Source organism: Catharus ustulatus, chromosome 1 (assembly GCF_009819885.2).
Source record: "Catharus ustulatus isolate bCatUst1 chromosome 1, bCatUst1.pri.v2, whole genome shotgun sequence".
NCBI classification, from domain to species: domain Eukaryota; kingdom Metazoa; phylum Chordata; class Aves; order Passeriformes; family Turdidae; genus Catharus; species Catharus ustulatus.
This window is the reverse complement of record NC_046221.1, coordinates 130,896,154-130,923,101: the sequence shown is the minus strand read 5'-3', so window position 1 is coordinate 130,923,101 and position 26,948 is coordinate 130,896,154. Positions and strand designations below refer to the sequence as shown.

General features: G+C 41.7%; 1 long non-coding RNA gene across 6 annotated transcripts in view; it reads left to right on the top strand.

Annotated features, from left to right (window-relative positions):
* Positions 1–26,948, top strand: part of LOC116996091 — a 252,018-nt gene that overhangs the window by 93,496 nt on the left and 131,574 nt on the right. The gene's annotated exons all lie outside the window — the stretch shown is intronic.

The window sequence follows — 26,948 nt, the reverse complement described above, 5'->3', positions numbered from 1 at the left end:
TGCCCTGTTGCTGGGCACCACTGAAAACCCCCCAGCCCCATCCTGTTGGCATCTGCCTTTGAGATATAAATATGTATTGATGAGATTTCCTCTCAGTTGTGTCTTCTGCTGAATAAACAGGCTCAGCTCCTGAAGTCTCTCCTCATAAGAGAGATGCTCCAGACCCCAAAATTTTTGTCTCAGCAAAAACCTTTGCAGGGGGACTTCAGAGCTGCTACTTAAGATGTTCCCAGTTTGGACTGTATGTTATAATCTGCTTCTTACAGCAGGATCATTGGTTTTTCTTCTCTATATAGCAAAACTCCTGGCAGCATAACTTTCTCCAGGTTGCTGCCTACCGACATTCATTGTGAACCATGGAGCATGTCTGAGTTTAAAGTCCTCCATCGACTTGGGCTGGCTTTTGATCAGGCTTAGAGACACAAAATATAGCTATAGTGGAAAAAAAAGAGCCCTTCACAACCTGCTTGTCTCTACTCCACAAGAGAAAGCAGGGAATAAATTATTCATTGTGAATCACTCAGCCTGCCTTGGTAGGCAGCCTTTCATAGTGTAACAACTTTAAATGAACTGCTCCCCTTCCCTCCTCTCAAAAGTGCCACCAGCTCTTAATGCATAGTGACACTCAATTAACATGATAGGCACATGACCTAAATGCTAGATATGGCCTACTGAAGAGACCACTTTTTTGAAATACTTGTGAATATTTTATAGATATTCTTTCTTTTCCACAATCAAAAAGGAAAAATAAATGTTCCAAAGTATTTTGTGTGTATTAAGGGAAAAAAACCCAGAAAACAGAGAAAATGCTCACTGTAAAGCAGTTTAGTACTGAGGGTATTCTCTCAGAAAATAGCACTACCTACCTGCAGGCAGGTAGAGTGCAAAGATCACTAGGCTATTAGCTGTTACACAATAAAGGTCTCATTTTTCAGTCTGCAATAAAAATTATAGTCTAAAATCACTGGAATTATGAAAGCAACGGGAAAAAATATTTCCTCAAGCACTTGCAATTTCAATAATTTGTCATTTTCACATGACAAGCTATTTCATGGGAAAATGTCAGAAGTGCTTTCAGTTTGAGGCTTAGAAGTTGATCCTGTTCCCCTACCTAAAATACAATTTTGTATACTGAATTTTGGTTGGTTTGCACTCTGTCCTCTTCCTTCCTCTTTCTCCCCCCTCTCTGCCCTTTTATCTCATATGTCTTATGCCCTCTTTATTATCACACTGTAAATGTGAATGTTCATGTTCTTGCATGCCACGACTTAATAATCTGCCATTATATCATACAAACACTGCTTTCACATAACTCACACTATACTTAACCCCCCTCTGTGTCCATTCCTTGTAGACAAAGCCAAGGGAAGCTTTCCACTGACCTTAACAGTGTGTGAAAACAGACACGGATTTTATAGGTTTGAGCAGGTTAGTGCAGGGCTATTACTCAAGCTGAATGTAAATACCATCAATCATCTTTCCAGTTTTCATCCACCGTAAGTGATCCATCAGGCATGAATTCTTTCTTCCTTTGCAGTCACATTTTTTATTCGCTGAACTTCTGAGTAAGCTCACCTTGGCCTATGGGATGAGGACTTTTGTCTTTGAGACTGTCTTTGCTTTTTCTTTTGCAGACCTTTTTTTCTCTTTCCTTTTTGCAAATGTCTAATGAGTGTTTTCTAAGGCGTGGTAGAATCATATAAAAGCAAATAGCTGGTAATTGGCTATGGGGAAGGTGTCCTGGACAGCATACTGAATGGATTCCTGAGAGAAGGGGTCCTGTCTGCTGCCAAAGGCTTCCTGCATAGCCCTGAGCAAGCCATTCAATTGCTCTGTTCATCAGGGAAATGGAAGATGAAATTCTGCTTCCATTTCTAGATGTCTAGACTATGAGGACTCTAGGGTGGCCACTACATTTACATACATTTTCTAATATGTGTGTGTTCCCCACAGCTTGGCCTGCATCCCATTGTTAATTACAATGGTGAAGATCAGGCAGAAAAGAGGGAGTTTGAAAATCATTTCTCTTGATGCTTCTTCTCCACAATCTTGAGAGCACAGTTCCAAGCAATCTCTGTTCTAACAGTTCTGTTTTGTCAAAAAATATTATTCATTTGTGACTGAAGTCACTATCACAATACCACAACTTTGCCACTATTTTCATTCTTCATCGATGCTTCAGTGAAGTAAAATGGGTTTGCTTGACTTAAAATCTTCCACATTGGCAATCTACAAAGAGCTGTGGGAAAACTGCAAGTGTCCCTCCCTGAGCAGCCAACCAGGACACAGTCACATTTGGCACGTGAGCACAGCGTTGCACAAAATGGATTTGAAGTTTCTTCCCATTGATTTCCCGTCTGAAGCCACTAATCCATCCCAGCTGCAGTTCCAATGCCACCTCAGGAATGTGTGGTTATAGACTCTCAAGCAGAACTGCTTTCCCCCAGCAGGGATCCTGTTCTCTCAGAGCTGACACCCTTGAATCAGATGTTGCTTTCCTTCTCAGTCCTGTTTGACAGATTGCATTGCTTTAGCAACTAGTGTCTAAAAGTTTTATCAAATGACACTGATCAATTTATTGAGGATAATCTTCCCTTTAAAACTGTCAGTATTCAGTGTGTAACAGCACCAGCTTCATTTTGGAGCCATCTGACCCTGGGCTCCCTTACACTCCTCCAGTACAATGTGAACTTTGAATTGTGTTGTTTCAGAACTTGTACAAGCCCAAGGCAACTCTATTTATGTACATTGACATTTGTGTAACAGTTGTTTTCCTTCTTATTTTTGGCTTGGAGAAAGTAGTTCTTTCCCTGTTGAAATACTTTTTCTTCCTTCTGTTGTGCAGAGCATCCTCTCTTATAGATGATCTGTGGAGTGCTTTTAAAAGATGCTGTGCTGAACAAAACATGCTAACAGGCAGTTTTAGTTGATCATCCATTTGCAAGGGCAGAAGTATAGATACACCAGTGTTAGCAAAATCATATAATTTTGAGGTTGATCACTAAGAAGGTAGGATAATTCAGCACAGTAACCTTTTCAAAATATTTGAATTACAAAATTTGCTCTTCTTATTGTTTATTATTCACATTTCTGAAATTAAAGTATGGGGTGTATTTTCCTTTCACTTAGCATGTGATGAGAATTTTGGTGAAGCTCCCTGCTTGCTACACCCCAGGCAGGAGGCACTAATTTTTTAAGGTTAGGGTGCTGTGAGACAAGATCTACTGACATTTCTGTCTTTGGATGTCTCCTTGGCAGCCCCCTGTTAGGTTCTAGGAACACTTTGCCTCTCTTTGGAGAACTGGCATTTCTCATTCCAACCGAAAGGCCTCCAAGAGCTGGTTTTTCCTGTAGAAAACGAAGGAAAGTAAAGAAAAAGAGCTGTAGGAAAATCAGATTTTGAGTCTTTATATTTCCTGACTCTGGTTCCTGGGTTTTTGAAGGACAAGAGCTTGTATCACATGCCAGCCATGAAACAGCTGTCAGGTTGAGCAATCACATCCATGTTAGAGGATGGTTCTAATGAGGGTGCATCACACTGCCTTTACTTTTCCTGTTGAGCACTGGCTTTCCCTGACTTAATAATGAATGCAGTGGCTGCTTTCTTCCTTACTGTGCCCCTCTGCAAGCAGCAGCATTTTGGTGAAGTCTGCTCCTTGAGCATCTGCACAGCCCAACACCACCACTTCTGCTTCAGGTGCATCTGGGAAACCTTGCCCAGCACTGCAGCCACCAGCCAGGACAAAATCCTCTTGAGGTGGCTGCTGAACTTCTTAGGAAATCAAGTTGGCTTCTGAAGACAGGAAGTAGATGAAAAGTCATGGAAACATTTCCTTTCCTTTGTACTCCCCACCTACATCAAATCTGCTTGGAGTTTCCTCAGAGCCACCACAGCTCTCTGAGTCTCTTGTGCCAGTGCTCTGTCCACAACTTCTCATTAAGCCTTTCTGAATACTTCTCATCATAGCAGGGCCCTGGGCAGAATTTCTTTTTGGGTTTTGAATGTGAAAAATATTTCGTTCTTGAGATAGCAATTGATGGTTTTGGCCCTGAGCGATATCTGTGCCATCATGTAACCTGGATCCTAAAACCTGGAAACATCCCTATGGATCCCTACGGAAACATGCCTGTGCACATCCAGGTGTGGACCCTGACTGACAGAGTTCTACTTTGAATGCACTTTAGTCCTCAAGGATATGGGACACACAGAGCAATTTACAAACCTTGTAAAAGCAATTATTCCTTAGGTAATGTGAGAAAAACAGAGAAATAAATGGACTACAGAACATCTCTGCACAAACAATATTCACTTTGTAAAGATTTCTTTATTGCATTTTAGCAACTTTGAGCCTGTGACCAAATCTTAAAGTAATTGTTGTCCTATTCTATCTCTTTAACATGTTTTCTTTTTTGGAACATGAATCCTCTTTTCAGCAGCAGCTCTATAGCTGGTATTCTAAAATTATTCATATTGCTTGAATAACTCTTATGATAAATGGAGATTTCTGAGGGAAAGTCTAATGACCATTAATTTCAGAGACTATGGTATCCTAGAGGATTGACATGAAGAATAACCATTACGACAGGACTGGATAATTTTTCATTTTTTAAATGTGTTAGGGTTGAAGGAATGAATTCTCAATGTGAAATAGACCAGAATTAGAAAGGTTCCATTTAAAAATTTTAATTATTGGAGTGTATTTCCATGGATGTGTTTAGTCGGATTAGGTTTATTTTTGTTTTATTTATGATCACTTCCTCTTCAGTCTTTTTATTTTGCCATTCTGTTCTTAAAAATCCCTATTATTTGTTAACAAATAGTTTTATCTATTTTACAGTCTTAGGAGATCTTATTTTCTATCTCTGTGAGGGACAAGAGTGATAGAAATTGAGTGTGAAGGAAACCAGGGAGCATGTGGGGGCTGACTTATTCTTGCAAAGACAGCTAAGACTGGCAGCATCACCAGGTAAATGATTAAAGGCTCGAGGAACTGAAATGCATTCTCATCACATTTGCTGGGCTATTGTGTTTTGGTAAACAAACTACTCTGATGATAGAACTTCAAATTTTATCATTAAACCTTAAGATGACTTACTTCACCCTGTGGTGACTACTACTGCTTTAGGGATAGGATCAATAAGGACTCTCCATATAAAATGTAGACATCTCGGTGTGAGTTATCCTGCAGCTCAAGGCGTGTTAACTCCCAAACAAAGCCATTTTTAGCAAACTGCTCAATGGAGCAGTGATTTCAACAGCAAGCAATCTACATTAAGATTCAGTCAGATCAGGTTTTGGTTTTGAGGGGAAGTATATCCAATAAATATGACCACCTCAATTGCGTTTAAGAACAGTACATTTGTACTTTTTAAAAAAGCTTTGCATCATTCTAGTGCATTTAGCAGTTCTGGGGTTTTTTTACTTTACAATTATTGGTTCAAGATTAACCCTAAGGTTTGGCTCTTACAGAACATGCTTAATGAAGCAGAAATATCCATGAAAAGACTGTAAGGTTAACACTCACTGCACACTCCTATAGGACAAACATGGAGAACGGGACAACCTCCAGTACAATATCCAACACAGGCCCACATGACAAAGTTGTCAGATGACAAAAGGTGCCATTTGCATTCAGCTCTCCTGAAAATAATTTTTTCATTCTTCTCTTACCATTGTTTGCCCTCCATGGGCTATAGAGTCAATTCAGCAAAATTAATCAGTTCATCCTGGGATAGGTTTGTACAGGTCTCTGTTGAGAGTGTGAGAATTATGCCATGTTGGAAGAGATGCAGGAGCATTGCAAAGACTGTAGCGTGTTGCTAAGCATCAGTGAATATTTGACAAGGATTATTGGCTAATCCTCCCTTTCCTGAAAACACCTTGGTAGTGGGCCAAGAACAAATTTTATGCCAACTTTGTCCTTTGAGCCTAAGCTAAAGATAGCCCACAGACGGCTCCTAGAACTGAAGTTTTGGCTCCAAGTGATCCCAAAAGAAAATTCAGCAGCCCAAAATAATCAATGTGTACCATAGCCCAGTTACAAGTGGAGCTGTTTTATTTAGTACCTATTTAAATATTTCTTTAGTGTCTTCAGGATTCTTCTATAATTTACTTCAAAATGCATACAACTGCACTGGAGTTGCAAAGAGATGAACAAAGACAATCCTCTCCTCTAGGGGTGATTTTTAAGAAAAACAGTGACTTTCCCCTTGGCATTGTGGAAAACCAGTTCTGAGTCAGGCATGTTGCCTCTTGCTTTGGGAATAATACTTCCATTTTTTCTTGAGTGTTCTCTAAACTCTGTGATTTTACAGCAAGATTTTTACAGGTAGTCCAAATATGAATTTGTCAAATACACGTACTAATGTGGATTTGATTGCAAAAATTGGCTCTGTTCTCCACAGTGTGAGAAGGAGTGGAGAGATAATAGGAAGAATGATGTAGCAAATATAATTATCAGAGCAAACATTACTGAGATTAGAGTAATTCTTGCATCAGTGCCAACATCAAGCTGTTTTCTATCTATTAAATGGTGGTATGTGATGGTATGAGAAATGCCCCATGGACAATGGACTTTTTTCCATAGAGTGAACTGAAAATGTTCATTGAAATAGTTATTTTTTCAATTGTTTTTCTAGAAAATAAATTGGAATTAAAACCATTTCATTCTTTAATTCTTACGATAGGATAAATTTTTACTGCTATGTCTGGATTCAGGGTCAGTTGTCCAGCCAAGAATGAATGGATAAAGTAGTGTCCAGATTACTACAGTGTTAGTAAGAAACAGTTGGTCATTTCTCAGATTTCAGTTGATGATGCCTTCCTATCTATCCAAGGTCCCTCTGTGGGATATTTAAATGTTTTAAACTAGAAATGGGAGAAAGATTGGAAGCAGGGTCGTGGCTAGCTCTCAGTTGCATGGTCAGCTCTCACTTCTGTTTCACAGAATGACCAGACTTTTCATATGCAATTTACTGAGAAGATAATGGGAATCAATGGCATTACAGTAAAGTCCAACCTCTGCACTACTGATTCTTGCTTTATTTTTGGCTCAATTTAGAATGAAGACCATTCTCCAGGTATGAAGCCAAATGGTGGAAATAGGCACAGAACAGGAGAGGAAACCAGTATTTCTGCATCCCACGAGTGCACTCTAAAGAGGCACTTGATAAACCAGTACTTCCTTTAGTATTTTATTTCAAAAATACCTATGGATTAGGGCATGAGAGAAAGAAAACTAAGTGGAGAAAAAAGTTTGCTTTGTGGATCTAGAGGAATTTAGTAGGTTTCACACTACCATGAATGTAGTCAAGGTATCCTTCTTCAGCATCTCTGAAGCTTGACTCACAAAATAATTGCTGCAGACACATGGGTGTTATGTCTCCAGGGGAGCAAATGAGATGGAGCTGGGTTATACAAAACCTTGTAAATCAGTGTCTAAATGGAAATTTAGGAGAGTTTAACATCATTATATGATCACCAGAGCAGGCAGTGTTTGTAGGTTCTTTTCAGTGTCCATTCTAGATATGAAGCCAATAGATCTGCGCTCCTTGTGATCCAGGGGAATAGCCTGTTTGGCTGGGAGCCATCTAGGGTAGACATCTGAGAAGGCAGGCAATTCCTCTGCTTGGCTTGTAACCAGTATTTGCCCTCTCAGTGGTGTGAGACTTTAGCAGGCTCTTTCTTAGTGCAGGTCCTAAGTCCAGTACCCTCTTTCAAAGGTAGTACAGCATAACTTTCCTTTAAAGACTGTTGTCATGGTTCTGCTGTTCTCTCCCTTCCCTACATTTCCCTGTCCCTTAGCCTGAGTGGATTCAGATCACATCCTCCACCTTTCTGGAGAGTGCTCTGTGCTTTAGACTGGAAATTATGTCTGCCAGCTGTAAATGGAATGAGGAAAAGAGAGGGGATGAGAATTTTTTCGATTTTAAGGAAGACAGACTGAAGAAGAGATGGAAATGAATGAGATGTTTTTGACTTTGGTAGTGGACTCTTTCAAGGTGGAAAGTGAAAGCAATGTTTTTTTATCACTATGGAGATGAACAAGGTATTTCCTCTATTCCAGTATGTTTATAGCACCTGAAAACTCCTGAGTTTTTATTCCTTTCTATGAAGAACTTCATGAAATAGCTTCACAGAGTATCACATCAGGGTATGAAATCATCTGCAAAGAATGCTTCTAGATGTTCTAAAGGTGAGTCATCTAAAGGTGATGAATCTCTGAAAGATGAACCATGCATACTAAATGAGTTTGAGGAGACTTTGTCTATGTGGTTTTCCTCAGAGTCTTTGTTATGAAAAACAGAGGAACATTTTTTTGTTTGTTAGCTTGCCATAGTTATGTCATAATTTACAAAGCTGCATCCATATTGCAATTACAGTAATTTCACGAATACAAGCCGCACCAATTTGACCAAAATTTTGGTGGAAACCCGGGCGTGCGGCCAATATTCCGGGGCGGCTAATACATTAACAAAATTCTAAAAGCTGCCAACACGGAAGTGAGAGCCCGCGGCAGCCCCAAGCCAAGCTGGAGCCCGGCCGGCCCCGGCAGAGGTGGGAAAGCCTGGCAGAGGCGGGGCCAGCAGTGCGGGGGGCGGGCGGCTGAGCCTGAGCCAGCAGGGCGGGGCAGGGAGGGCGGCAGAGCCTGGGCCAGCAGGGCGGGGGAGTCGGCAGAAGCGGGGCTGGCAGTGCACGGGAGCCCGACTGCATAGGGGAAGATAGCAGAAGCAGGAAGCCCGGTGGCGCGGGGCTGCCCGGCGGCGGGGAAAAGCCCCCTAGAAGCAGGGCTGGCAGTGCACGGGAGCCACATTGCATAGGATAGCATAGTAGAAGCAGGAAGCCCGGCGGCGCGGGGCTGCCCGGCGGCAGGGAAAAGCCCCCTAGAAGCAGGACTGGCAGTGCACGGGAGCCACATTGCATAGGATAGGATAGTAGAAGCAGGAAGCCCGGCGGCGCGGGGCTGCCCGGCGGCGGGGAAAAACCCCCTAGAAGCAGGGCTGGCAGTGCACGGGAGACCAGGGGAACCAGGGCCAGCAGCGTGGGGGAGCCCGGCGGTGCGGCGGCCAGCAGTGCCGGCCAGGGCGAGCCAACATGGCAGCGGCGGTGCAGACGGGAGCGGGGAGCCAGGGAGTCTGGCAGCGGCGGCGGCAGCAGCACCGCCCGCAGGGCAAGCAAACGCAGCAGTGGCAGTGCAGACGGGAGCAGGGAGCCTGGCGGCGGCGGCGGCAGCAACACTGCCCGGCCGGCCCAGCCAAGCCGTAGCGCCGAGCCGGGCCATCCACCCCTATCGGCAACCATGAGCGGGCCGAGCCTGCCTGGCCCCGCCCCGAGCCAGTAAACCCCGCTATGCCGCAATCCTGTTGCTAATTGGCCAATTTGTGAAAGCTGCGCACGGATTCTCGCTACGAACGAAAGTGCGGCTAATATTCGGGGTGCGGCTTATCTATTGACAAAGACAGCAACATTGTCGAGGCACCGGGGGTGCGGCTTATAATCCGTGCGGCTTGTATTCGTGAAACTACTGTACCTGTCTCAGATGTCGAGCTAATTTTGGAAGGCTTTTTTGTTTTGGGTGGAAGTTTTTGCTTTAGCAGACAAGAACATGATTTTGTTCTGGTACAGAAACCACAGTTCTAACATTAAAGGCTTTAACTAATGTAGCAGCTGCAGAATGTTAATGCACCTGTTCTATTAATTCAGTCCTGTTTGAATTAACACTTAATATTTAAAGTCAAATGTGACAAAAATTAGGAGGATCTGTGTGAGCAGCATCTATTTAGTAAATATCATTTTCCACTTTCAATTGGTAACTACTTGTAAGTGGTATCTGAAAAAAATTCACATGTTTTCAGAACACTGCTAGAAGAAACTAGAGGTAATGACTTACTTATTCCTTAAAACATGTCCTGAAGAGAAGTGACTTTGTGAATGTCTCTGTGAAAGATTGAAAGATGCAGTCCAGATCATCTGCTAGTGAGTAAAACCCAGAGGAGTGAATGTTTGTGCTTTGGTCAGAGAAGAAAACAAAGACAATTCAAACAAAACTGGCTACGAAAAATATGTTTACTGGATTTCCTCTGTTTTATGTCCTTCATTTTTCTCAATTCTTTCTCTTACTTTTCTGCACATTGCCTAAACACTTACTTTACCCTTGGTTTGGAATGAGATGTTCCAAAGAGGATAACAATTGTTTTTAAATGCAGCTATTGGGCAGATCTGTGTGGTGTTTGCTGGATTTGGACACAAAACAGGAGATCTGTATCTAGGCATAACTGAATCATCAACATGCCTGGGAAGATCTCGCCCATAAACAAGGCAATGACAGGGAAGGAGCTGGTGCTTAATCCAAAACAGTTCAGGGGTCCTTGGTGCAAACAAAAACTGATTTGAAAAATGTGGTCAATAGGCTTGGGTTACATAAAAATACAGCCTTTCCGGGAAGAAAAGAAAAGAAAAAGAAAAGAAAAGAAAAAAGAAAAGAAAAGAAAAAAGAAAAGAAAAGAAAAGAAAAGAAAAGAAAGAAAAGAAAAGAAAAGAAAAGAAAAGAAAAGAAAAGAAAAGAAAAGAAAAGAAAAGAAAAGAAAAGAAAAGAAAAGAAAAGAAAAGAAAAGAAAGAAAAGAAAAGAAAGAAAAGAAAAAAGAAAAAAAAGAAAAGAGAAAACAGAAAAGAAAAGGAAAGAAAAGGAAAAAAATCTTAAGCAACTGGGTAACTGGAGCAAAGGATATGATTGCACTAAATCCAATGTTTGCTAGGATCAGGCCTGCAAAAAGTTACAATACACTGATAGAAATCTAAACTTCAGAACTTATTTGAGACCTTGGGAAAGAAACAAGTTTGGGAAAGAGAGAGGCTTACTCTGGAGTGCTTAAGAACAAGTGATTACATTCAAGTCAGAAACAAGATGGGAATAGAATAAAAATATTTTCTAAAGTACACTTCAAGGGAAAGGAACTCAGATGAAACCACTAATATCTATGATTATTTTAGAAATTTGTGAATGACAAGTGATAATTAACAGATTTATAGCCAAAATATGTGTTTCCTTAGAGTCCAGGATTACATCAATATTTCTTTTCCTCCTAATGGGATTTAACTTTGGAGAAGGTTCCTGGAATCTGTTTTGAATTCTGTTTTTCCCTCTGCTTAGGGTGAAACACTAATCCTAAAGAAATTAGAATTTCAGTTAAAAGATAAAAGTTAAATGAAAACCGAGCTTGAAGTAGTTATCTAAAACTTAAATAATTGATTGTCTGTCATCTTATGTTTGCTCAGCTGTGCTTACAATGAGAAAAGATGAAACTGGTAAGCAGACCTGAAGAGACATGAACAATTGCAACCAGAAACCCATTCTTTGAAAATTGAACTATCCCCAGAAATCATTTGTATTGTCATTAACAGAAAAGGGTCAAGAGTTCAGGGTGAGGAAGACTCTCCTTACTTCCTCCTTTTAGGATCCCTCCTCACAAAAAACGACCCCAGACTTAATTTAAGAAGCCATTTACGCATACTTAATAGCCATTCAAGCTAATTATCATAGGAAGCAGGGAATGAGAGGGGCTGGTATTATGAATATGAATTTGTCTGAATCTTTTGTCAATAAATAGACTCTGTGATCATCTGTGATTTTGCAGTGCTATTAGGGGGCTACCCCACGCTACTGCCCAGCGCTGAATAAAACATACCCTTTCAAACTTTAAATTGTTAGAGAGTCTTTTGTCCATCACAGTTGAGTATCGGTATTAGACCAATACTCATATTTTGGTAAATCAAGGGAAGACTGAATTTTGCTGATTTGAACACTGTTTGGCCACTGATGTTCTGAGCCATTTCTGGTTTTCTGTGTTATTAAAGGGAACCTTTAATCCCAACTTAAAATAAACTAATTCTTGTTTAAAAATAATTTTTAAAACCAACCATAAACGGATGACTGTGCTTTTTACCTTGTTTCAAACATTTCAGACATGAACCCTTCTTGGCGCAGCACAACTTCTCCTCCCAGCCTGCACACAGCCTGCAGCAGCTGGAGCAGGGAGAAAGCCACATGTGGAATGCCAGCAGATCCAAGTCTCCACTCAGATACACAAGTTCAGGAAGCTGCAGGGTTCTGACCCTGAAGCTCCCAGCACAAGGGCTGGTACAGGGCCTTCGCGTTCCCATTTGAAGCATCTAATCTTATGATTCAGCACAAGCCTGTGTTGTCCACAAAATTTTCACTTCTATAAATTCACTTTTATCTTGAGTTGTTTGGTCAGAAGCAGGTAAAAGATCTTTTGTATTCAGAGCCACACTAATTCCACAGATTTAGCACTTGAGTCTGTTTAAAAAAGGCTCTTGAGAGAAAGCGTATACATAAGTCCCAGAATCTAACAATAAAGGAAGGATTTTTAAGGGGAAAAAACCCCCAAATTCACAGTACCAGAGGTCCAGGGTACTATCTCAGAATAACTAGTCTCCTGTTAACAAGGCTGTGCTAGTAGCAAAGTTAGATCTTTAAAGTTCTGCAGATTCAGTTCTCTACTGATGGAACAACGAGATCACATCCTGAGCAGACAGGAAGTGTACCAGACAAGAGAATATTAATTCTACTCATTTTAGGTCACTCCAATACCTGATAGATCCATAAGCCATTTTACAATTCTCTCTGTATCCCTCCCTTCATGCTTTCCCTTTAATCAATTCAAATTAGGACAAACCCCTTCTACCATAAAAGTCAATGAGGTTTTGTCAGGAGAGCCAATCTCATCTTCAGGCTTTCATTTGATTTCTGTCTGTTTTTTTTGTCTTATATGTTTTGTCTCAAAGCATACAGTGGCAGCCCATCAGTCCATCATTTCAAAAGTATCCTTTACATGTTCTGACACTGTAGTTTTTAGGATTCAGAAACTATGAACATAAAACTGCAGCAACTGTAAGAGTAAGCTGGGCCCAGAAAAGATCTCTTGTGTGAAAATGTTTTGAAGAGTACAGTAATTTCACAATTATAAGCTGCACTATTTTGACTAAAATTTTGTTCTGAACCCAGAAATGCGGCTTATAATCAGGTGAGGCTTATATATGGACAAAGAACGAAAAGTTGCTGTTTTAGTTTGGAGGACAGGTGTCTGCCGAGAAAGTCAGGAGCTTCTCTTTGAAATGGAGAATGTAAACCCTCTCTCTCCAAATTATTATCATTTTGTAATCAAGGGACTCTCAGGCAAAGATATGGGAATTAGGAATAACAGTTCTTTACTAGGGAAATTAAAATAGAAATGCAGTACTACAAAGAAACAAACTCCAAACCCTGACAAAGTCAGAGTACAACCTGACACCCTGTCAGGCAGGGTGTTGGTAGCAGTCCCATTAAATGGTGGTTGCAGTCCCCTTGCAGTGACAGATGTGATTCAGGTGAAGCAGTGCTCCTGCAGAAGGTGCAGTTTCCTTCCGGAGGTCCAGTGGTGATGTGGAGAAATCCGGTTTTCCTCTGGAGTCCAGTAGAGAAAGGGGCTACCTCAGTGTCCCAAAACCTCTGTTTTTATCTTGGTAAGAAATTGGTAAGGCTCTTCCCCCTGGCTGGAGCAACTTCCAATGGGATGAAGTAATTTTATCAGTCCCACAGTGGGACTCAATGGGCCATTAGCAGAAAATGACTCTCTGGAGGAAGGATGGGTTGTGAAAAGATAAAGAACAATGCCCTGCCTGGTTTCAATGGATGGCCCATTAGCATAATATCTCCCGCAGAGATAAGGATCACTGCCCCCACCCTCAACAGATAGAATAGAAACCTTTTATCACACTCTGCATTGTAACCCAAGACAGTTACCAACACCTGGAAGTGCGGTTTATAATCCAGTGCGGCTTATAATTGTGAAATTACTGTAATTGCATCTTTATTTCTATTCCAGCTCTGCTCAGAGGACCTTGAGAGCAATTCTGTTTCTGACAAGAAAAGGGCAGTCATATTGCTTTCTGATGCATAGCAAATGTAGTTTCGTAATCAGATTCTACAAGGTATTGATAAGTCTGGAAACTGAGCAGAGGAAAATAAAATATGTAGAAAATACTCGTTATAGCTGCAGCAAGAGCTATTGCTTGAAAAGATACAAAAAAGATGTGGGTGGAACAACACAGATCTAAAGGCCTATGAGACCCAGGGAGTGTGTAGAGCTTTGTTATGATCAACTGAGAAATCAATATACCAAAACTCTTGGTATAGCTAGATTTAGATGAGGAATAAATGGATCCAACTATTCTACTCTACCAACTTGAATAAACGCCTGAATCCTGAGAACGTTGATCACGAGGGTATATTTTAAATCTTTTTTAATCATACTCAGTGTTCTTTCTCCTTTGAGTTTCTTTGTATCTCCAAAAGTATAAAATATAAATGTATATCACTCACAGAATAGAATTTAATACTATAAATACATCTTTCTTCCCTTTGCAAATATTTTTTGACAAGTTAGGGATTTCTACAGAAATTTTCTCTGAAAAATAAGCTGTGTGTACTGTATAATTAATTTCTGTCTGCATAACTACAAAGTTCCTGTCTCAAAATACTATGGGTTTTTTTTCTTATTTTTAATTTTTTCTTGCAAATTTTCTACATGTTTTTCCATGGTAGCAAAACAGTCTCATATCTCTGTATAACAAACCCTCAGTGATATTTCACTGACTGGCATGAAGCAACATGGTTGCATTAAGCTCTTTGATTCTCTGATTGTATTTATTCATAAAAGAAAAACACCAAAAAAACAACTCTCCATATGGATATTTTTTTATGAATATGTGGTAGATTCAGGATTCATTTATTTTATTTGTTTTACCGGGCAAAGTTCTCTTCTTTCTGAAGTCTATTGAAGGAGATTAAAAATAATAATTTAAAATTTTGAAGTATTGCACTCATTCACACAGTGACCTGTATCATTCTTAGGGTATATCACAGATATGCTAGTTTTAAAAAATGTGATTTTGGGTTTTTTTTTGTTTCTTTGGGGCTTGTTTTGGTGTTTTACAATACAAAGAATTGAAGGACATGATATCCGAAAAAATGCTTTTAATAGATCCTGGAAGAGAAACAGTAGCTTGAGCAACATAGCAGAACTGTGTGTATATATCTGAGTAGCAGGAACACCAAAATTAAAAAAAAAAAAAAAGTTAAAAAAGAAGGTTGGAATTGAAATGTTTTCTCCGTGATTACATTAAGATAAATTTGGCAATGGACAATAAAGATGAAAATTTTAATTCCATTCCTTTTCAGTGCAAGAAGATTGAAAGGATCATTAATGAGCTCTGCAACAGAGAAGATAAGGAAGAAGTTAACTGATTTTCCTTGGGTGTGAACTACCCATTTACTGATTCCTTGAGACCTGGAGGAACTTTCTACAGCCTTTAGTGTGGCCTCCAAGCTGTGTTTGCAGGGCAAAAGGGACTTGGAAATGTTATCCACAAAGGGTACTTGGCTGGTTTCCAGTTGCCTGAACTGTTCAGTAGAAAAACTAAGGTTAAAGGAAAGTCTTAAATCTTTGCATGCAGTGGTACATTCCAGGCATCTGGCACAGCACTACTGAATCTTGGAAATTTGGATCTGTGGTAAGGTTAACAAAGCAAAATACACCCTTTAAATAATTGTAATGCAATATTTTTGTAGATCTAGTCCATAGAGAGAAAACAGAAACTAATTTGGAAGTTCTTGACTAAGCAAGTTAACGTCTCGAAGAATTACTGTCACCACTATGTACTGGTCTGACTCTAGCTCTGTACCTTGCCCCCACATCATCACAAGATGGTGCAGAGACTTATTTTAATCAGATTTGGTGAAATATGAAGTCAGTGCATCTCAAAAAACTAGGCAAAGGTTTGCTTCTGCATATCATGACCAAATACATAGAGAGATAACACATTAGTTTGGATCAGGACTTTTGCAAATGCAAATGGTATGAATTTACATAGATAGTAACTCAATTTTATAGAGCTGTAAGCTGCAAAGAAGTGTAACAGAAAAGTTAATGGAAGCATTTAATAAAGGACAGTGAGCAGGCACCATAAATCTAAGCAGAAATAGACATCAGAAAAATGTAGGCAACAGCTCTTCTATACAGGAAGAATTTCTTAATTGCAGGACATTTAGTAATGCATCAAATGGCTCATACACATCCTAAAAACTCACCAGCAAGTTTATACTAACATGAACTTCAAGAGAGTTTTGAAAACTCTGGTAGGACTTGCAAGGATTCTGAGAGGCTAAAGCAGATGGTTTAGATTCACATCTGCTAGAATGGCAGGTGTCTAATTGCTCTTTTTAAGGTCAAACACCAGCAATGGGAAAAGTTCCTGTATGATCTCCAGCTATCCAAGAAGTGCTCCCTTACATTTCATTCATGAGAAGGGTTTCATTGCATGTTTTGCCTTCTTTGTGCAGAGATGTGTTTTGCCTTCCTTGGAGGGGGTGTGGCAGAGAAATCTAACCTCAGTCAAGCAGAAATCGAGCCCATGGGGTTTCCTAGAAGATGCTTCACTGACAGCTTTAAAAACTGATGAATAACCCTCTTGTGACAAGTATTTACAATTTCAGGTTGTCTGTGGTATGAGAATGGAGACCTTGGTTGCCAAAACAGGATGCCAGTCCATTTGCCCACAGAATTTTGTAACAAAGCTTTTAAGACCAGAACTTAATTGCAAGCTGAGGCAGTTTCCTGTGTTTCCTCTCAGGTCAGAAACACTTGCCCAAAAAAAAACTTAGTACATGGGACCATTCACCTGTCAGGACCTTTGCTTACAGCTGAGGTTCATGAGGTCTGTTGCTTCACAAAGTTTTGGAGGAGACCACTATAGGGTCTTTATAATAAGATGTCCCTGCAGTAAGGCATTTTATTATCTGAGGGCCTAATTATTTTTTTTAATCCTTGAAATTAATAACACTCCCATTGACATACACTGGGCTCCTAGTTGACTAGAAATTGAATTGGAACTTTGGAGTTTGATCCACAAATAATATTCTACACATTGAGAAAGAAGGAAATACTTGTTACAAAAATACAGCTTGTGCAGTTTCATCTCTCTGTGTCTTTATAAGTGTGCACACACTCTGGGACACACATGAACACACACTCAGAGTGGAGATACCTTTTATGTAACTTTTCCTCAATATTTATAAGAAGTTTGCCCTTCTATCATACATCAACCTTTTCTTTCCTTACTGCATAAAAAACCTCCCCAAAAACTCTTTTTATGTCTTCTTTACTGCCCAAAAGGAAAAAACACAGTAATTTTAATTTTTCAAATGGCATCCCAATTTACAGTAGTTTCACGAATACAAGCCGCACGGATTATAAGCCGCACCCCCGGTGCCTCGACAATGTTGCTGTCTTTGTCAATAGATAAGCCGCACCCCGAATATTAGCCACACTTTCGTTCGTAGCGAGAATCCGTGCGCAGCTTTCACAAATTGGCCAATTAGCAACAGGATCGCGGCATAGCGGGGTTTACTGGCTCGGGGCGGGGCCAGGCAGGCTCGGCCCGCTCATGGTTGCCGACGGGGCCGGGTAGCCCAGCTCAGCGCCACGGCTCGGCGGGGCTGGCCGGGTGGTACTGCCGCCACCGCCGGGCTCGCTGGCCCCCCTCTCCCGTCAGCACCGCCCCGCTGCCGCGTTCGCTCGCCCGGCTGGCAGGGCTGCCGCTGCCGCCGCCGGGCTCGCCGCTCGCCCCGCGCCGCGTTCACTCGCGCCGCGCCTCGCTCGCGCCGCTTTCGCTCGCGCCGCGTTCGCTCGCGCCGCTTTCGCCCCGCGCCGCTTTCGCTCGCGCCTCTTTCGCTCGCACCGCATTCGCTCGCGCCGCGCCCGCCCCGCGCCGCATTCGCCCCGCGCCGCTTTCACCCCGCGCCGCGCTCGCCCTGCGCCGCGTTCGCTCGCCCCGCCGGCAGGGCTGCTGCCGCTGCCGCCGGGCTCGCCGGCCGCCCCCTCCCGTCTGCACTGCTGCCGCGTTTCCTCGCCCTGACCGGCACTGCAGGCCCCCGCACCGCCGGGCTCCCCCACGCTGCTGGCCCCGATTCTGCTGGGCTTCCCCGCTGCCAGGCAGCCCCACCCACCGGCCTTCCTGCTTCTGCCATGCTCCCCTGCACTGCTAGCCCCAGTTCTCCTGGGCTCCCCCGCCGTGCTGGCCCGGGCTCTGCCGCCCCCCCTGCCCCGCCCTGCTGGCTCAGGCTCTGCCGCCCGCCCCCCACACTGCTGGCCCCGCCTCTGCCAGGCTTTCCCACCTCTGCCGGGGCCGGCCGGGCTCCAGCTTGGCTTGGGGCTGCCGCGGGCTCTCACTTCCGTGTTGGCAGCTTTTAGAATTTTGTTAATGTATTAGCTGCCCCGGAATATTGGCCGCACTTGCGGGTTTCCACCAAAATTTTGGTCAAATTGGTGCGGCTTGTATTCGTGAAATTACTGTAGTTTGGGAAATATTAAGCATGGTCTTCTCTGGATTTGCTTCAAATGACCCACTGGGGAGGCCTTGGCCTTGGGCTTTCAGCACTGAGCCCAGAGTCAATCACCTCACCAAATCCAGGCTTTCTCCACAAAGGTTCTGATTTCCACAGAAGTGGGGTTTTATAAGTATTCATCATCTTTTCTGATAGATAATATTCTGTGCATGTCTGATAGCTCAGTGAACCCCCTGGGCATGGTGGGATGAAGGAAATCAGGTTGAATTATTAGGAAGGCTTTGTTTAAGCAGACATACAAAGGACATTTTGGAGGCATCGTAAGTGCATGTGCTGGTGAGAAGATTTAAATCTGAGTTATTAGTTAAAAAAGTAATTCTCCACCTTATTTTTTCACAATACTCTAAAGTTTTACAGCTAGAAAAAAGTATTTGTTGTAATATGCATCAAAGGGTTCTTGCTATAATGAAAGGTGCAAAATAAATTATTCTATGATCACATTCAACATTTTTGCTTTATTCATGTTATCACGAGAGATTTCATCTCAGTCAGCTCTATATTGATGATAGCTGTGAATATTTGATGTACTTCAGTAATTTGAGTTAGAGATGTAAGAAGTTAATTGATAAGTAGTATTCTACAAATTGAAAAGTGTTTATTTAATATGCAATAATCATCTTGTGATTACAATATCAATATGCAATTTAGCATTGTTAGGTGATTTCATTTGCTAGTGGTTGCCATACCCTTAAAGGTAATATAGGGTGTCTGAATACCTATGGGGGGTGTCTCACCACAGTAAGCATTGAGACAGTGATTCTTATCTCTGGAGGATGATTATCCCAAGGTACAACATGGATCTCCATGAGGGTCAAAGCTTTTATCTTTCCTTATGTTATCTTTGGAAAAAGAAATAGAAGAGGTTGATCATAATGTTGTAGAGGTGGATACTTTTTTGTTGATAGTACGTCTAACATTAATGTTGTAATGGAGGAATTCGATTTTGTACTGGTCTAAAATGATAAATCGCCATCTAATCTTACCTGGCCACAAGGAATTCATCCCTGTGTTTTCAAGTTGGGCACGTTCTAAAATAGCTATCTTTTTATTCTGAATATTCCAACTAAGGTAAGGCAGTCAGTTCTAAAGTCTTTCAGCTGAAAAAGCTTATTTGTTTTTGCTGCTCAAGACACACTCAGATCCTGTTATCACTCTTGATTCAACACAGTACAGGTCTATATTTTTCAGCTTTCCTCTTAGAGAGACAAAAAAAAGGAGCTTTTTTAAAAAGAGAAAATATCCAATGCATTTTGTTGTGGTCAAAAATGAAATGGCAGTGTTTTTCTCTTTTCCCTCTATTATAAAGATTGACATGCTCATCTTCTTGTAAAAAAAGCATTAGATTCAGTAAATTAATCTGTTTTAAAAATCTCACACTCATCACCATTCTGCTCCAGAAGCAGAATGAACATTAAAGCTTTCATTATTTGTATTAGCAGAACACAGATAATGGACTTCAGAAAAACAATTAGTCACCAAGCCTGGCTGACAGTTATGCAGGTGATTGTAACCACTGTGACCATAAGAATAAGTTTAGCTCTTGATAATGGGTATCTTTGACAATGGAGGAATTTCTGCAATGAAGCAGGAAAATTGCATGCAAGTTAAATAATTTCTGTTTTTACATAAGTTGCCAGACATATTTGCAAGTGTATGTTATTTAGTAATCCAAACTAAACACACCAGAATGAGCCAGCATTTTTAATGAGAAACTCTTTTAATAAGAATGTCAAAAATAAAAAGCAGCTTTTCATAGATCTTCAGATTAATGTATAATCCTTTGGGAGAAAAAATTATACTGTGGATCTATTCTGAGTAGAAATATTTCCCTTTCAACTAGGCTGTCCTGGTAAATATGGACCAAAGCCAGTTTGCAAATAAACACAACTTGGGTGACAGATTGGAAGGGGCAAAATGGGTTATGATGTTCAGTTGCTGGTTATTTGAGGTGACAATATTATATGCATTTCCATAATGCCTCTCCCCATAAATATTTCATAGACCTTTATATTAAAATCATTGTTTGTTACCATCCAATATTTCTGTGTGCAAAAGTACTTTAGTGCCTCCCTTCTATGAGGCATAGAAATCTTCTAAATGCATTGTACACATGTTATTGATTTCCCAGAAATGACTCCATTAGGACAAGTTGGTTTTGGTTCCTAAATGACTCTAGCTGTGCTGTGTGGGTGTAACTGGGCTGGCAGCAGTGACATAACATCATGAACAAAGTGTCTTTCCACACTGCAAAGGCCAAAAGAGGTTTGGACAGTCTATTTATTTGTTTTTCTGTCTCATACTATTTGTTTGTCTGGCATCTGTGCACATCTACAGAACTGACAAGATTCGTGGAGAGCACAAGTCCATGTATTTCCCATTTTTATTGTGGAATGGACTGCTGAGTAGACTGCCATAAGCCGCCTCCAAAACAAGCAAGCTCTGAGTTAACAACCCTACTGCATGCTATTGCTTCAATGGTGTGATTTAGCCCTTCAGTATTTGTTAAGAGAGAAATTTAGGAGTTTAAACAGAAACTGATAAAATTCAGCAACATGTTTTATCTTGCTGAAAGAGTTTTAACTTGTGGATTAACTTCAAAGTTTCATTGTTTTATCGCTTTGTAAAGCATTTGTCTTTTACCTTCTAAATAGCTGTGAAACAAACATATTTGGGTATTGAAAAAGGTCTTTGTGTGCATTTCTGTGGTATATCTGCATACCTGTAATTTTTGCTTCTAATGTCTGCTTTTTTCTTTTTATAGAGTTTATGTATTGCTCTTTGTTATTAGCATTTGAAGACTGTTCAGCATTAACTTTTAAATGGAATCACAGGCCATTTATCTTAGAATGTGTGCTGAGAAGTAATCAATTGTAGCATCACTTTATTGATGGTGTTTTGAAAGTCTTCCAGAAAAACTCTCTGCCTTGTTCTGTAGTTCATTCTGATGGGATTGATTTATGCTAAATATATGTCCTTGGGTTCCACAATAGCTACATTTTAGTGGTTGGCATCTTCCTATCCTTCATTGGCAGTAATAATAATAATAAAAAAGGATAATGTTGCTCATGAAAATACTACAGCCATTAGCAGAATTTAATTATTCAGAGAAGTACACTGGAGCCATTAATAAGACACTGTAATGACCTTAAATACCACTCACAATACAGGAAAACATTCTTATACTTCCATGCAGATTTCATAGACTGAAGCCTTGTCTGTGATAAGAAAGCACAATATTGAACACAAAATCGGCTTAATTGTGAAGCAAAAGTGATTTCAAATTAAGAGGGGAAATTAAATTTATGAAAGAGGGTGGAATAGTAAAATGCTGTGGTGTTCTTCTTAAATTATTTTCTATGTACCTTTCATTACTTCCATGGCTGAAAAATTTCCAGAGGAAAGACAGACCTTTGTAAGCCTCAGGTTAAGGTTTCCCTCTTTAAACAAATGAACTAAAAAAAATTTTTAAAAGAAGATATAAAATAATCAATATGACAGAGCAAATGTATGCAGAATGGCTGCAAATGGTTTCTTGGAATAACAGTGCAATTGTACGTAAAAACCTAGAGACATCTCTGGGGAGAAAAACCTGTGTCAGACGTAAAAAGATGCAAAATTTTAAAATATTTTCAAGTATTTAATGAAACCTCTCATCTGAAACAGTCTTGCTAAATTATTTATTGAAAAATCTAATTAGTATGTGTAGCTCTTAGAGCTTGGATTTTCTCTTTCTGAAGTGACCTACATATCTTTCGAAAAACAGGATATCAGAAGAATTCCAAAGATTGCAGTAATTGCTAAGAGGTATTAAAGAAGCAATTTCATCTTTCAATGTAATACCAACTGCATCATTTTCCTCTGATCTGCATTATGGGGAAAACAATACATTTTGTATGTTAAGAGACAAAAAATACATCTATTTTATTTTGTTCCATGAATGCTCAGGCTTTTGAAATTTATGAAGGACAAAACACTTTCAAGAAACAAATACTAGGAATCACTGACTTCCTCCTCTATATATGTTTTGACATAAAGTAATGTTTTTCTGACTAAAATTTGTTAACAGAAGTTTCTCACTTTCTGAAAGCAAAAGTTCAAGCAGACAGGTATGACAATGAGCAGTTTTCCTGGTGTTGGACTTGGTCTCCTGGAAGGTGCTGTGTGCAATGCCTGTAAGAGGGAGAGTCACCCCATTATCAGTCATGATACCTGGAACTTTTTGCTTTGCTTGACAGAGGTTTAGAACTCTGCTTAAAGAAGATGATTTTCTTAATGAAAACTGGACCTTGTTGTGCTGCCATTTCCACTCCCGTTTCTTACATCCTGGGGAAAAATATGTGGATGTGGATGTGTGCAAGAAGGTGAGAAAGGGAAGAAACACTATAAAAAGTAACAATTAGTTGGAAGAAAGATACTTGTCAGAAGTGAGTTCTGGGAAAGAATCTGAAAAAGCTAAAATATCTGAGATGGTCAAGTAGAATTTTTTTCTATATTCCAGTGAATGCATCATTGAAGACATTAATTACCAGGAGAAAATGAGACAATAGAAAAAGAATAATGACTGATCATATTTACAGTAGTTTCACGAATACAAGCCGCACGGATTATAAGCCGCACCCCCGGTGCCTCGACAATGTTGCTGTCTTTGTCAATAGATAAGCCGCACCCCGAATATTAGCCGCACTTTCGTTCGTAGCGAGAATCCGTGCGCAGCTTTCACAAATTGGCCAATTAGTAACAGGATCGCGGCATAGCGGGCTTTACTGGCTCGGGGCGGGGCCAGGAAGGCTCGGCCCGCTCATGGTTGCCGACGGGGCCGGGTGGCCCAGCTCAGCGCCACGGCTCGGTGGGGCTGGCCGGGTGGTACTGCCGCCACCGCCGGGCTTGCTGGCCCCCCTCTCCCGTCAGCACCGCCCCGTTGCCGCGTTCCCTAGCCCCGCCGCCGGGCTCGCCGGCCGCGCCGCGTTCCCTAGCCCCGCCGCCGGGCTCGCCAGCCGCGCCGCGCCGCGTTCCCTAGCCCCGCCGCCGGGCTCGCCGGCTGCGCCGCGTTCCCTAGCCCCGCCACCGGGCTCGCCGGCCGCGCCGCGCCGCGTTCCCTAGCCCCGCCGCCGGGCTCGCCGGCCGCGCCGCGTTTCCTAGCCCCGCCGCCGGGCTCGCCGGCCGCGCCGCGTTCCCTAGCCCCGCCGCCGGGCTCGCCGGCCGCGCTGCGCCGCGTTCGCTCGCCCCGCCGCCGGGCTGCCGCCGCCGCCGCCGGGCTCGCCGGCCGCCCCCTCCCGTCTGCACCACCGCCGCGTTTCCTCGCCCTGGCTGGCACTGCAGGCCTCCTCACCGCCGGGCTCCCCCACGCTGCTGGCCCCGATTCTGCTGGGCTTCCCCCACTGCCAGGCAGCCCCACCCGCCGGCCTTCCTGCTTCTGCCATGCTCCCCTGCACTGCTAGCCCCAGTTCTCCCGGGCTCCCCTGCCCTGCTGGCCCGGGCTCTGCCGCCCCCCTGCTCCGCCCTGCTGGCTCAGGCTCTGCCGCCCGCCCCCCACACTGCTGGCCCCGCCTCTGCCAGGCTTTCCCACCTCTGCCGGGGCCGGCCAGGCTCCAGCTTGGCTTGGGGCTGCCGCGGGCTCTCACTTCCGTGTTGGCAGCTTTTAGAATTTTGTTAATGTATTAGCCGCCCCGGAATATTGGCCGCACGCCCGGGTTTCCACCAAAATTTTGGTCAAATTGGTGCGGCTTGTATTCGTGAAATTACTGTAAATCACTGACTCACATTCACGCATCATAATCACTGGTAAGTTACTGGTTCAGGAAAATACTGATTTTCCAAGATATCTATAGAGGCACTAATATTATTTACAAGAGGTTTTTTTTCTCTTAGAAATTTCCTTCTTTTAATGATAGGTTCCCTTAGTAGCAATCTGAGCAGGATTTCCTCCACAGTTATAGGAAGTCTTTGTACCAGAATAGGTTAAAAAATTACAAGAAAAGATACAGCAGTTTGAAAATGTATTTACATCCCCCAAAGACTATGAAACCAAGGGGTTTGAAAAATCAGCTCTGTTTGAGCTGTGAGTGGAGTGTAGGCACTCAGGTCCCTGTTATCTCTCAGGGAGATCTGGAGGCCTGGGGAGTGTGCTGAGAATGGGCTGCAGCATTCTGAAATTTGGCAGCATCTGCATGAGGTTATTTCAGAGAGGAGGAAGGCAGGATTTAGAACAGGGAGTGTGCCTATGTCCCTTGTGTTCCCAGACTGCTAAATACAGGTCTCCTTAGGTGTTAGCACCATCAGGGTGGGGCACTCAATGCAGGATGATTGGAAACGGGAAATAGTTCTCAATCCTTAACTTTTTTTGTGCTTTCATGTAGATTATCCAACCTGTCCTGCCACCAGTCAGGAGAGGAACAGAGAAAATGTCTGTTCTTGGAACCCACTGCTGTGCATGGCTGGACTGAGAAGGGAAGGGAGCACAGGCCTCTGCTGTATAGAAATACAGAGAGAACAAGAAGGAAAGTTCCTGCAGCACTTAGAGGAAATATAGCTGTCCCAGAATACAGAAATGGACTTCTCAGGGAAAAGATGCATACTTTTAAAAACCAGATTGGAAAAGATTAAGATGGTGAAGATGTGCCCTCAGCATACTCCTGCTGTGCTACAGAACACCATTTACTTTTGCTTCCCTGTTGTTAGCTATTGCAGGTGTACTGGTATGCCTGCATTTTGATATCCCGTCTTTAACATAATTTTTCTCATTTTATCTCATTATTTTTTTATATTAGTCCCAGGAAATGCATTAACTGCCCTGCTGGTTTAATATTTCCTCCATGCTACAGGAAGACAATTTTCAATCTTTTGTGCAAAGATTAAAACATTCACTCAAAGTTCTTGCTCATATTTATTAAAGGACAGTATTTCTCTTGCCTGTACAATAGTGGCAGTTTTTCCTAGAAATAAATCTTCCATTTGGGAAATCTTAACTCCTAGTAAAATAAATGCACTGCCAGCCACAATAAAATATGAACGAGATACATACCAAGTGAAGGAAGACTATCAGAGGCCAAGTATTGTTTTTAAGTTATGGATACAGATTGTGGTTATTAACAGCTTCTAAACCCCAGTAAAATCTCATTATGCCCAGTTAGTTACAGTGTAGATCACTTTCCATTCTCTTTAGAAATGCAGTAACCCAGATACTAAAGGATCCATTCTTCCTGTGCTAGGGAAATTTAAGCAAGAAAGTGAAAGGGCTGATGGTTATTAGCACTAGTGTTGACATTTAAGAATTCAAGAGTCTCTCTGAGGAGGTGAACCTGTGTCAATTGTGAAAGGAAAGGGGGGGGTTGGGAAATAATTTCATTCCTATAATGAAATCGCTGACATGAAACCTCCAGTTGCTGAATTATTTAGAGGAGGAAAAAGTAGTAAGTAAAATCTGCTTTTGTTGTTGCTAAAATAATTGCTTCTGTGTTTTCTACTTCCACATTTTTCTCTGGAGGCTTTTTATATCCACAAGTAACAGGTGGACTTTCACCACATAAAGACTTTTCAGCAACTTCTTTTATGAAATAAGTCATACAGAAGGAAATAATTAAGATAGCCAATAGATTAAATCTGGGATGCAATGCCCAGTAGCAGCAGCCACTTTGTCTTTTTTGCGCATGTACATTTTATGTGAAGGAGACCTTCAAGGAATTCTCACATTGACCAGTGTGGGTGTCTCAGACAAAGTTCTTCTCTTGATGAACTCACATAGACCAAGTAGGCCTGGCTATAGGACTTCCAAACAAAAAAAAAGTCCAAATCCACACTAGAGCAAGCTGAAATGTCAGAGCAAAGCTCATACTTTTAAATGTGTTTCATTTTTTGAATGCCTCTTTAGATTGGTAAGGTTTTGTCTAAGTGTAGGTTGCAGGTATAATTTTGTTGTGGGGATTTGGTTACAGGACAGACACATCCCCCTGAAGGCTTTTTCTCCAGGTTTGGTAAATTACTTCAGTCACACATGTTTAAGTTCAGCTGCTTTCCAGAATTTATGTAATTTGACCAGAACAATGGCAAAACATGATTATTGCAAGATCCCTTGTACACTTAACACTGAAGGACAAAAATTGCTTCTGCCCATATGTGTTTGCAAATAAATATTGATTGTGCATTTGCCTTTTGTGTTCAAGCGTCAGTGTTTATTACTCACTCAATTTGCAATTTTTCTCCACTGTTATGCTAACAAATTTCTTCAGTGAGGTACTGCAGACAAATCTTTTGTAATGTGGTTTTCCATCTCCTGGGCAACATTAAGCCTTTATACCCTCACACCTCAAACTCTCAGCTTTTTCATTTCAAGACCTAATTCCTCATCTGTCTGCTGACTGTTAATCTGTCTCCATAAAGCCTTATCTCACATCCAACTCTTACGGTGTCATTTCTTTTCCATAGTGGTTAAACACAGAATTTTCAGTGGAACTACAGCAAATAATGAACAATAAACATTTATGGGA